This window comes from Chanodichthys erythropterus, chromosome 1 (genome assembly GCF_024489055.1).
Source record: "Chanodichthys erythropterus isolate Z2021 chromosome 1, ASM2448905v1, whole genome shotgun sequence".
In the NCBI taxonomy this organism is placed as follows: Eukaryota; Metazoa; Chordata; class Actinopteri; order Cypriniformes; family Xenocyprididae; genus Chanodichthys; species Chanodichthys erythropterus.
In genome coordinates this window covers 13,175,254-13,189,095 of record NC_090221.1, presented here as the reverse complement: position 1 = coordinate 13,189,095, position 13,842 = coordinate 13,175,254, and positions in this window count along the sequence as shown.

Here is a 13,842-nt window from a genome sequence, read left to right as displayed (position 1 = left end):
TACTGTAATTATGTATAACATTTTTAAATTCTTATCACACGCACACACTCGAAGACAAGAGTGCTGCCTGGAAGCTACATGGTTATACTCTCACTTTTTACCGTCTTGTCTTCTGAAGCTGTCTTTGTATCAGCGTCTCTGCCAATGTGGTTTCAGAGGCTCAGAATCAACAGAGCTGGATTCCACCAGGCAGCTGTTGAGCTGAACGTGACATGGTGCAGCAACCCACCACAGATCTAGTGCCTTTCCCTTCCCCCTCTTCAATTGTAAGCAAACCATCAACATTTTTACATCTGATGTCTCTGTGGAGACCTAGATAGTAGGAATGAGTTGTTTTGAATGACAATCTCTTTTACTTTACAGTTTGTTGTTTACTATTATCTTTAGGAGATAATTGCCTTAGATCTTTGTCAGAGGGCCAAACGTGTGGATCTTTTCCTCCCACACATTGCCTGCATTGATGAACAGTGAACAGTATAAGAAATCTCACATAAATGTATGAGCATCTACCGCCCACTTAATCCTCAATGACTCACTTCACATACATCGGTGTTGGAGCATCTGTATGCAGGTTCTCGCTGAAATCTGTGTGTGAAGGTAGTATTCTAATCCTCTCTAAAAAATAGATAATATTTTCACATGTACATTTAAACTTAGATAGAGGGGTACTGTATATTTATAATAGGCTATATAAAAGACTGTTATTATAACTGTTTCCTACAGAAAAAAAATATGTAAATTGCTCCAGTCACACTTTGTAACATTCATGTAATCCAAGCCACCACGTGTGGGCTGCGGTTTTCATTTGAACCGTCTCACAATGTGAATTTGGCTGCGCCCCCTTGTGGACATTATGGTTTGATGTTCTGTACATTTCAACTAATAGGTGGCGCTGTTTGTTCATGTTAAATTTAATTAAACACATGTATAAAGACTACAAAGCAGTAAAACACAATTGTTTAAACAGAAATTTATTAAAAAGTATTCAGTATCAACACAGATGAATAAACAATAGCTTTATTAAATCATATTATAAAGGATAATACATCATATAAAAAAAGGGTCATATCTTTATTTAAAAAAAAGTCTTACATTTGCAATATGCACATTCAAAAGTTTGTGGCTAATATATATATTTTTATTTTTATTAGTACGAATTTATTAAGATGATAACAAAAGATTTTATATTTAAAATAAATGCTGTTCTTTTAAATTTTCTATACAAAAAAAAAAAAAAAAAAAAATCCTGAAAAAAGTAAAATATTAAGTTTTCAACTTTGATAATAATAAGAAATGTGACACTAAAGACTTTAGTAATGGCTGCTGAAAATTCAGCTTTGCCAAATGACATTTTAAAATATATTCCAATATAAAACAGTTCTTTTAAATTGTAATATTTCACAATATTACTGCTTTTACTTTTACCGTGTATTTTTGTCAAATAAATACTGCTTTGTTGAACATAAGAAACTTTTTCAAAAACACACACACACACACAAAATCTCAACAACCCCAAACTTTTGAACGATAATCAATATATTTACAGTATACCGTTCAAAAGTTTGGGGTCAGTAAGATTTTTTTAATGTTTTAAAATAAGTATCTTCTGCTCACCAAGCCTGCATTTGTTTGATTAAAAATACAAACAAAAACAGTAATATTGTGAAATATTATTCCAATTTAAAACAGCTGTTTTCTATGTCAATATACAGTAAAGTGTAATTTATTCCTGTGATCAAAGCTGAATTTTCAGCATCGTTACTCCAATCTTCAGTGTCACGTGATCCTTCAGAAATCATTCTAATATGCTGATTTGATGCTCAAGAAACATTTATGATTATTATAAATGTTGAAAAAACTATTTACATTTTTATTTCATGATGCTATGATGAATAGAAAGTTCAAGAGAACAGCATTTGACTGAAATCTAAATCTTTTGTAACATTAAACACTACAGTTCAAAAGTTTGGGGTCAGTAAGAATTTTAATTTTATTTTTGGGGGATAGAAATAAAATTAATCAATACTTTTATTCATCAAAGATGAGTTAAACTGATCAAAAGTTACAGTAAAGACAATTATAATGTTAGAAAATATTCTATTTTAAATAAATGCTGTTCTTTTGAACTTTCTATTCATCGAAGAATTTTGAAAAAAAAAAACTTTTCAACTGATAATAATAATGAATGTTTCTTGAGCATCAAATCATCATATCAGAATGATTTCTGAAGGATCATGTGACACTGAAGACTGGAGTAATGATGCTGAAAATTCAGCTTTGATCACAGGAATAAATTATACTTTACTGTATATTGACATAGAAAACAGCTGTTTTAAATTGGAATAATATTTCACAATATTACTGTTTTTGTTTGTATTTTTAATCAAATAAATGCAGGCTTGGTGAGCAGAAGTTATTTTAAAACATTAAAAAATCTTACTGACCCCAAACCTTTGAACGGTAGTGTATATATTTACTAAAAGTGGCAATACATGCTAAATTAGTGATAATACAACTGTGATTATAGTAATACATAATATAAAAGAGGTACAGCTAAAATATCATTTGATATATTCAGTTGTCTAGCCCCACCCCCAAGAACAGTATTTCCAGGAATCCCCCTTGTGATTGCCCAAGGGATTCCTGGGAAAACTGGACCCCGGGGATGGGGAAATGATGGAAGACTGGCAACAACAGAAACACATTTCTTCACAGCACTACCAAAACTTGGCCTATCAAATGTCCGTAATGTTAAACAATAATGGTTAGGCAACTACTAATTATAAATGAGCGTTTTATCAATAGAGATCTGTAATGTAAAATCAAGGTACCTTATGTATTAGCAGGCAATGCCCTTCCTCCCGAGCTACAGTGCTTCATCTCAGACTCCCAGTTGACCAGAGATGCAGCACTGCACCTTGGGCCTGAGGACTGTAGTGGGAATGAAGCATGCAAGACTCCTTTTGTGCTTGACATCTTACCATCTTTGATCAGTGTCCTCCTACGTCCTGTTGAGTCTCATATTCATGACTCATATAAAGAACCAGAGGTTTGAATGAATTCCTCAGTCAGTCAGCCGGTCTGACACACAGCTATGAAATTTAAAGATTGGGGCAGAAGATGAATACTCAATTACACATGAATAGATGCTATTTATTTACTATTTTATTCATTATATGCTATTCAGTATTTAAAGGGCTAGTTCACCCAAAAATTACATTTCCGTCATTAATTACTCACCCTCATGTTGTTCCAAACCCATAAGTTCATCTTTGGAACACAAATTAAGATATTTTTGATAAAAATCAAGTTTTTTATCCCCAGTACAAAGAAACGTAATTACCACATTCGAGGTCCAGAAAAGTAGTAAAGACGTTGTTAAAATAGACAACATGACTACAGTGGTTCAACCTTAATGTTATGTTTCTTCTCTTCCCTGTCAGTCTCCTACGCAGTTGATGCAGTGTACCCAGTTCAGCGCTTCCGAGTTTACGTCCGAATGCTGGCTCAGTGTTGGCTGATGCTGTTCACGTGAGCACCACGACACATGGATGTGATGCTGACACAGGAGCCGGCCAAAAATGAGCCGGCGTTCTGACGTAAAAGACTGACTGACAGGGTAGAGGAGAAATTGTTGAATAAAGTCGTTATTTTTGTTTTGTTTTTGCACGCAGAAAGTATTCTCTTCGCTTCATAACATTAAGGTTGAACCAGTGTAGTCACATGGACTATTTTAACAATGTCTTTAATCCTTTTCTGGACCTTGAATAATGGTAATTACCTTGCTTTATATGGGGTATAAAAAAACCTCTCGGATTTCATCAAAAATATCTTAATTTGTGTTCTGAAGATGAAAAAATGACTTGAGGGTGAGTAATTAATGACAGAAATTTCATTTTTGGGTGAACTAACCCTTTAATGTTAATACATTACAAGAATTTTCAGATTTTCTTTGAAATTTCACAATTCAAAGCAGTTTCTTTGTAATTGTTGGTGAAATTTAGCAGCAATTTCTGAGTGAAAATTGTTTATACACAAAACCTTTCTCCAAGTGTGATGGATGCATTAGTTAGGCCCATTGCTTTTAAAATTGATGGATGGATGTGGGGGAAGTGTTGTGGGTGTACAGGAAATGGCTTTGACCTACATGCCCTGATCTCCCTACAAACATCTCAGCTCCTTTTCCTTCCTAGTTCTCTCACACTTCTATTCCAGCCTTGATCTGCTCACTTTGCTTTGGAATGCCACCCAGGATAACGGAAAGCCTTCACTTAGTGATTCAGACACAAATAAGCTTGCCAGCCTGACAGCGGGATATTTAGCATGAGCTCTTGCCTCTGAAAGTGGCCTTCGCCCAAGAAAAACCTTGGAGCTGCAGGACTCCAATCCGTTGAATAAACAACTGCACGCTCGCTCCGACTTCTAGCGCTGCTCTGCCCCCAGCGGTACGGCACAGATCGGTGGTTACAGAACAGGATGTTTATTCCTGCTGCGGACATCTGTACTCAAGTTCAAAGGCAACATCAATGCAGCCGTCTGCCGTAGTGCCCCTGAGTCACTCGGCTCAGTGTACCGCAGAATTCAAGGCCACGCCCCTTTATACACAACCACTTCCTCTGTCTCAATCAGACCAGTCCGCAGGGAAGCCGGGTTCAAGGGGACGTCCTTTCTCATCTTATAAAATCCCACCCGAGTAGACATGAGAAGCTTACTGGGGTGGCTAAACAGGCTGATGTGACACATACTTCAACTTTGTGAAAAGGCAGGAAGTCTGAAAAGGTTCATAAACCTGTCAGAATCCAGCCAATGTGAGTTTTATCTTCTCAGAGAAGCAGACGACATGTTTTGGATATAACACCACACTGGCATCAGCAGAGCAGAAAATTCTCGCTCCAGTGCTGTGAGCTTTCTGAATATACTGCTGCCTGATGCTGTGGTGTGTGGAAACCACAACATGCTACTGTATAGCACCCAAAGCTGAGCTCATTCTCACAGACAGGCAACTCTCTATATTTTGTGGATCGTTTTCACTTCTCCAACCAGGAAGCGGGTACGATTATGCAGGATTATTCGCTCACTCCGACACAGCTCTCTAATGGCTTTCCCATCAGTGCTGTGGTTAATGGAGAGAGATGAAGGCAGCAGGCATTAACACACAGATATGCAGCCTATCCACAAGGTACTGTTCACAGTTTACAGTACAATCCTTTGGAAAAGGACTCAAGGGCTCAGTTGACAAGCACGTCTGGCTCCACTTTGTTGCTGTTTATAGACTGAAATGAAGCACGGTGACCTAATTCTGAGTACAACAAAGGAAAAACCTCCACTTGGTCCTCCTTTCAAGTATATTCTAAGGAAGCCTGTTTCCACCTCAGAGTCCAGGTTAATTGTGAGGTGAAGTTAAAGAAAATATCCTTATTTTTTATTATTCTTTCTTTATTTTCTTTTTCTTTTTTCATTGTGATATTTATCTCCGGTTTCACAGACAAGGCTTAAGCTAGTCCTAGACTAAAATGCATGTTTGAGCTGTTGTAACTGAAAACAACTTGCACTGACAGATCTTAAAATTTGCCAGTGCCAGTGTTTGTTTCAAGATGCACACCAGTGATGTGTTTTTCTAGTGAAAGTTTATAAAAGCTACTTAAATGCCTTAATTGAACTAAGGCCTAATCCTGGCTTAGGCTAAGCCTCGTCTGTGAAACCAGGCCTTAAAGTAACAACTGTGATATATTGTGCGCAAAAACAAAACAAAAATAACAACTTTATTCAACAATTTGGAGTCACGTTGACTATTTTAACAATGTCTTTACTACTTCTCTGGACCTTGAATGTGGTAATTTCGTTGCTTTCTATGGGAGATGAAAAAACCTCTCGGATTTCATTTAAAATATCTTAATTTGTTTTCCAAAGATGAACGAAGGTCTTACAGGTTTGTAACGACATGAGGATGAGCAATTAAAGGTGCCCTGGAACTTTTTTTTAAAAGATATAATATAAGTCTAAGGTGTCCCCTGAATGTGTCTGTGAAGTTTCAGCTCAAAATACCCCATAGATTTTTTTTAATTCATTTTTTTTTAACTGCCTATTTTGGGGCATCATTTTAAATGAGCCGATTCAGGGTGTGTGGCCCTTTAAATGCTGATGCTCCCCGCCCACGGAGTTCGCGCTTGCCTTGAACAACATAAAAAAAGTTCAAACAGCTAATATAACCCTCAAAATGGATCTTTACAAAGTGTTCGTCATGCAGCATGTCTAATAGCGTAAGTACAGTGTTTATTTGGATGTTTACATTTGGTTATGAATGAGTTTGAGGCTGTGCTCCGTGGCTAACGGCTAATGCTACACTGTTGGAGAGATTTATAAAGAATGAAGTTGTGTCTATGAATTATACAGACTGCAAGTGTTTAAAAATGAAAATGCGACGGCTCATCTCTGTGAATACAGTAAGAAATGATGGTAACTTTAACCACATTTAACAGTACATAAGCAACATGCTAACGAAACATTTAGAAAGGCAATTTACAAATATCACTAGAATTATCATGATATCATGGATCATGTCAGTTATTATTGCTCCATCTGCCATTTTTCGCTATTTTCCTTGCTTGCTTACCTAGTCTGATGATTCAGCTGTGCACATCCAGACATTACTGCCTGCCCTTGTCTAATGCCTTTCACAATGTTGGGAACATGGGCTGGCATATGCAAATATTGGGGGCGTACACCCCGACTGTTACATAACAGTCGGTGTTATGTTGAGATTCGCCTGTTCTTCGGAGGTCTTTTAAACAAATGAGATTTATATAAGAAGGAGGAAACAATGGAGTTTGAGACTCACTGTATGTCATTTCCATGTACTGAACTCTTGATATTTGACTATGCCAAGGTAAATTAAATTTTTTAATCTAGGACACCTTTAATGACAGAAATTTCCTCAAAATTGTGAGATATAAAAAATAACATTCTGAAATATAGTCACAACTGTACAAAAATATGAGATATGACACCCCAAATGTGAAATATCTCATAATTATGAGATATAAAATATACATTCAGAGATATAGTCAAAATTGTGAGATTTAAAGTCACAAATTTGCGATAGTGTCTCATTTACGTGATACGAAATTGACTTTTTTAGATGTAGTCGCAATGTGAAATAAATTGTTAGATTTAAAGTCACATTGTGAGATAGAAAGCTGCAAATACCTTTATTATTATTATTTTACTCTGAGGCGGAAACAGGTTTCCATAACATTTTTTAAAAAATCTCAAGGATATGGAAGGGAATATGTTCTTACCTGAAGCTTGTTGTGTGTCAACTGTCCATGTTGAACCTATGCAGAGTTTCCCTCCTGCAGACTCTGTAATGAGAGATAAAGATGGGCTTTCATAAACAGCAATTGCAGCACATGTCAGGCTGCTAAGTCCATCATTCCAGTGTCATGTGCAACAACTCTGAAGAATAGCTCGGCCGTGAGGTACAAATATCAGTGATTTTCCACACATTTCTCAGTTGACTATGTGTGAAAAGACCTTATCAACAATTTTCCTTGTAGGGTTTCAGAATGCCAAAGGCAACTTTGATAAGGAGGATAAGAGTCCCAACAAATCCTTCTTAATTTAATTTGTGGAGTATTAAATTACAAAGCAGGAAGGCTCCTCCAAAAAATGGGGGAAAAAGGAGAAACAACATGAAAATTCCTAAGCCTTTTTTTTTTTTGAGTCTTTTCCAACAAGTGAGAGCTTTAGGTTGTCTCGTATCCCCCTTCTGGAATCTCCCTCAGCCCATATAAGGAATTCTGAAGGGATTTTATTTTGGGATAATGGAAAATGTAGCTGTGCTTTCGATAAACATTCACTCTTTCAGCCTCTTACGGCCCGTGATTGTGGAAGCAGATAGTTAGATAGTTTGTCACTGCTCCACGCGCCCTCCCCTCCCCCCGTCGCTCTCCGCCGCACTGCCTGCATACATTCCCTTTTCTAGTCACAGTCGGCGGGAGGCTGACGTAAAAGGCAAAAGGGAGCTGAAGGAATAGAAAAGACCAGGAAAGTTAGTGACAACCACCACTTTGAGAAAATCTGCTCAAGCATGTATAGCCGAGGCCTTGGGTCTTATATTTGACATGCCGACTGACAGAGTTGTGAATATCCTTTCTGTGAGATATTATAAAGCCGGATGTATCAGTTATTATTCTATGTGAGGAAAGCGTAACAATCACATCCTGCTCCCAGGCTCTACACTTATGAGGAGATACTGATACTGAACTACTGCCTAATAAGTGAGCCCCAATAATAAACATGACATCCTGTTGGCTAAACCCTAGTTCCCAGGCTCTGTCCTACTTGGAAGAAAAAAAAGAGTTAAATTTGTCTCACAATGGGAATAGACTGCATATGTGAATTAATATTTCTCTCTCTTCATGTCCTATTTTTTGTAAAGATAATTTCTCAAAATCTATGTATGTTAATGGTCAATACAAGCGTGACATACAAAGAATGTCTCACATTTCTTGGCATGTTGTGTTGTATGAGAAGTGCCACTAAGACAGTTTGGCTGTATGCTGAGCTGAACCTCGCACACCTCCACAAATACCAGATGGCCTTCATTTTCTATGAACATTGAGACACACACACACACACACACATACACACACTCACACTTGAATATGTGGTTACAGGCGTAATGGTTTTTATACTGTACAAACTGTATATTCTATCCTCTATACTAACCCTACCACAGAAAACTTTTGCCATTTTGTGAATTAAAAAAACAAACAAAAACAAAACACCATTTAGTATGTTCTTTTAGTCATTTGGTTTATGAGGACACAGGAAGTTTCCTCATAAACCATGTCTATGTTGTAATACCCATGTCATTATGCACATTTGTGTCCTCATAAACCAAGAACACACACACAATATATTTTATCCCCTAACCCTACTCCTAAACCTACCCATCACAAGAAACTTTCTGCATTTTTACAATGACAAAGACCATCATTTAGTGTGATTTATAAGCTGTTTTCCTCATGGGGAACAAAAAATGTCCCCACACGGTTTCTGGTTTTGCCATCCTTGTAGGGACATTTTGTCCCCATAACATAGGAAATACCTGAACCTTTCTGTCTCTCTCTCTCACATACACACACACACATGTTCATTTTTGTGAATTGTGGGTACATTTCAGAGGCGTAATGGGTCTTATACTGTACAAACCGTATTTTCTATCCCCCTACACTACCCCTACACCTAAACCTACCCATCACAGGAAACTGTGCACATTTTTACTTTCTCACAAAAATTCATTCTGTATGATTTATAAGCCTTTTGATAAGTGAGGACATGGGGTAATGTCCTCATAAGTCACCTCTTCTTGTAATACCTATGTCATACCCATGTCATTATACACATTTGTGTCCTGACGTCACAAAAACACACACACACACACACACACACACACACACACACACACACACACACACACACACACACACACACACACACACACACACACACACACACACACACACACACACACACACACACACACACATAGATACAGTCTGGTCGTTTGGGAGGAGATCTACAGTCCTGATCTGAAGATTGCCTAAGTGTTACCAGCTTTATATGCTTTGCAGCATGCCAGCTGCTTTCTTTTTTTGTGTGTGTGCAGTGGTTCAAGAAACAAACCATTCGTGAGACAATCAAAAACAAACAGGGAATGTGGAAAGACTTTGATTTTATGTTAAAGTCCAGTTTGAAACTCACTTATTCAGAGTGTGTATACATTTTTAGCTAAAAAAAAAACAAAACTAAATGTCAGAATATATTCTTGTTAACTGAAATTAAAAATAAATAAATAAAATACTTGTATAAACTGAAATTAAAAGTAATTTGTGCATGTCTCCAAAATAACTCCAATAAAAATAAATTACTTTCTGGTTTCAGTTTCTAATTCTGTGTATATTATACATTTTGAACCTTTAAAACCTGCACTGATTAAACATGAAATTTTAAATAATTATCAATATTTCATCATGAGTAAATAAATAAATGGATTCTATTAATCAATCAGAATCAAATTTAGGGGGCTGCAAACGCAGTTATCTTAGCAGCTATAAAAAATATTAACTAAAACAAAAATTATAAATACATAAAAAAAATGATTTTGTATTAAATAAACATAAAAACTTGAAAAACTAAGCTAACCAAAATTAGAAGTTAATAATAATATATATATATATATATATATATATATATATATATATATATATATATATATATATATATATATATATATATATATATATATATAAAAAAATTTAAAGATGTAGTTTTCTCATGAAATGACACACGTCAGGGTTACTACACTGTGAAACCATCAGTGAGAGCAGAGTGAATCATGGGGCTGGTGGAAATGGCATGTGATCTGATCTGTGTAAATGTGTGTATGTGATCAGGAGAGAGAGAGGGAGGGATACAGCGAAAGAGAGAGTTATTACAGTGACAGTCCAGACCGGTGCCAAAGCGCTCACCTCCACAGAAGAGGCAGATGCTGTGTTTACACAGACACAGACTCTGGCTTGATAATGGAGAGCGCAAGCATGCCTAAACATTGCCTTTTAAGGTTCCCTCTCATTTCTCCCCATCTCCTTAAATCATCACGACAGGAAACGTGAAGGAGGGAGAGAGAGGAGGGAGGGCAACCGCCAGTTACCTCTCTCTGCTCTGTCTAGCTCTGGAAGCTAATCTCCCTTCTGAAGCTCAGGCTTATGCGTGCACTACAAACAGAAATATTCATCCATTCCAATAAAGGTTGAACTTAATAGTCGTTATCTACGTTTAGATATGTATCGGGAAATCATAGAATTCGTGAGGATGCATTGTTAGCGCACACCTTGTAGCGTTTTACTGAGAATGAGGTTTAGTGTAATTGGAACAATACTATGAGGCTTGTTTGCTTGTGATCTTCTGCTCGACATTTGTACTGTGATTCTGTACATAAGGTCGTTCAGTAGAAGTCAATACAACCCCTTTTCACGCAATGACCGCTGTGCTCAGAAAACATTCACTGTGAAAAATTCCTGTTAAATTTATGGTAAAAACTTACAGCTGTGGATATGTTGACAACATCTGATAACCACTCAAATTATGAATTAAAGGACTATTTCAACACCTGAAGGGTAGCTCACACAACATTAAAATAATGCAATAAATATGAACAGTATAAAATCTAAGAAACAACCTAATGTATATAATTGATCAAATAAATAAGGAGAAACATCCAATGTGCTGTGTAATATAGGGCCTTTTGGGGATGTCTGTTTTTTACTGTAAATAATAAGGTGACTACTAAAAATAACATTAAAAATGTGTTTATTATTTTACAATAGAACTACATTGTCCTTGTAAATGTAATATTTTTACCATATATGATGGTAAGTTACACTTAACCTATTAACCAATTAAAATTACACTTTTGCATTCTTTTTTTCTGTTTAAATTAAACATATCAAAGCCAGATTTATCAAAACTGGTTCTATGTGGTGCCATTTAGTCTGACAAAAAGATGAAAGCTAGAGAGGCTGATTAATGCATTGTTTTGTGTTTGTGACAATAAAACTGCTTGAACAAGCATATTACTTTTTGGGTCAGTGTTATGCCTGATGCCTAAGGACAAACTTTCTTTGCTAAGATATGCCTTTCTCATATGCCACATATTTCTTCAACAGATTTGACAAGGGTAAAATGAAGAGAAAACATTTGCATTTGACAAGAGATAGGAGATCATTAAAATTTCTCAGGTACATCTAAACATCATTAAAACCAACATCCCCTTTTACAAGGCAAAGGCCCAGCAGGAGCACTTTATAGCCCAAAAAGGAACTGAAAAACCCCTAAAAGCATTCCTTAAACACAAGTAATTGGAATGTGGAGTGTTGTGGAGAGTATGTGGAAAAAACACACCCAGACAGGACCGCGTCTCTATCAGCACCTTTAACCAGGGGTGCACTAGTCCCTAAAAATCTCATGTTAGTTTTTAGGGGGCCTGAGGCTGTGTGGACCCTTATGAGTGGGTGGACACGGGCTTTGGGCAGTCCCTGGTGAGCACCTAACCCCCCTTCTTTCCCTTCCCACTGTTCATGTGAAAGTGACCCTGGGAACTGGGGTCCCCAGGGGCTCGGGGAGGGGAGCAAGTGATGTGGGGGACAGGCCAAAGCACCAAGGCCACCACAGGGTCATGTGAAAGCACTCTGCTCCGATGGCTGCCAGACTTTTGACTCCTCAGAAAATAAATAATGCACTTCCTTTCCCTCCCTCACTGTCTCCAACTCAATAACCCCTCCATCCCTCTATCTAATCTGTCCATCTGTCCATCAACACACATATGTTCATCCATTCAGCAAGACTGACTGTATAATGATAGATTGGAGTATAAGACTGAGATTTACAAGATTTTGGGACTCTGGACTCGGGTTACAATTAGGTGAATAAATGTGCATACAAAGCTAAAAATGTTTCACAGCTAATAAGGGATGTTCACTCTAAAAAATACTGGGTTATTTCCACATCTGTTTGGCTCAAATATGGACAAACCCAACCATTGGGTTTAAAATTTAATTTACAAATTTAAACCAACGGTTGGGTTGTCCATATTTGACCCAAACATGGGTTGACACAACCCAGCATTTTTTAGTGTTGGTGCTCATATAATCATATTTTGTATAGTACTGTATTATTTTATATTATATATTATGCATATTTTATATTATGTACAAATAATACTGTACAATGTATTATATTTATAAAATACAACAAAATATTTAACTATTTGTTGTAGCCCAAAATTGAATAAATGAGCACCAACAATATGTCATTCTGTATATAATTGAATTGAGTAATATATATATATATATATATATATATATATATATATATATATATATATATATATATATATATATATATATATATATATATATATATATATATATATATATGTGAATATAAGCATTAGCATAAGCTAATAGAGTTAATGCTTTGAAATCACACAAGAATTGTAAACATTGTAGCAAATGTGTTTATGCTGAATGCTCAAAGTCTTTCATCCAAAAGTATAAAAGTTCAGGATGTATATGTGCCATAATTGTTCTTTGAAAGTTCTTGATGCAAACTTTCAGTCTATCTGCGATGTTCATGCGGTGGATTAACATGTCTTTTACTTTATATGGGCATGTTAAGATTCATCTCGAATGTGTTGGAATGTGTGTGTGCGTGTGAAAGACACAGAGTGCGTTTCAGTAGGTCACCAGAGTGGCATCCCTGGACTAGAAAAGTTAAACGCTGACCCGAGCCTACCAACAGCTGGCCACATCTGCTGGCTCTCCTTCTCCTCCCCCCTGCATCTGATATTTGCAACAAGGTCTTTCCAGAAACAAAGAATGGGAGGAATGGAGGAGAGAGTGTGGGGGATGGAGGTCTGCCCCTCATTTCTCTTGCTCTAACAATTTCATTAGACACTGCTGCTGAGATATTTAGTAAACTTCTTAATGTGCTTATTGACAGGAGATACTGCACATGGTGGAAAGTCTGATAGCTTAGTCTGGTGTTGTTTTCAAAAAGCAGTAGATTTAAGTTGGTTTTCTGAAAATGTATGAAAGAATTGCTCAATAACGCATGTGAAAATTTGTAAAATCTATGGTGACAGAATAACAAATTAAAGATGTTTTGAATACATTTTCCCATTTATATAAATTTATCATCTGATTTTGCTGAATTCGAGTTCAAAGTCAAGTTCAAAGGCCAGTTACACAGCAGCCAGATCACATTCCCCGCTGAGGT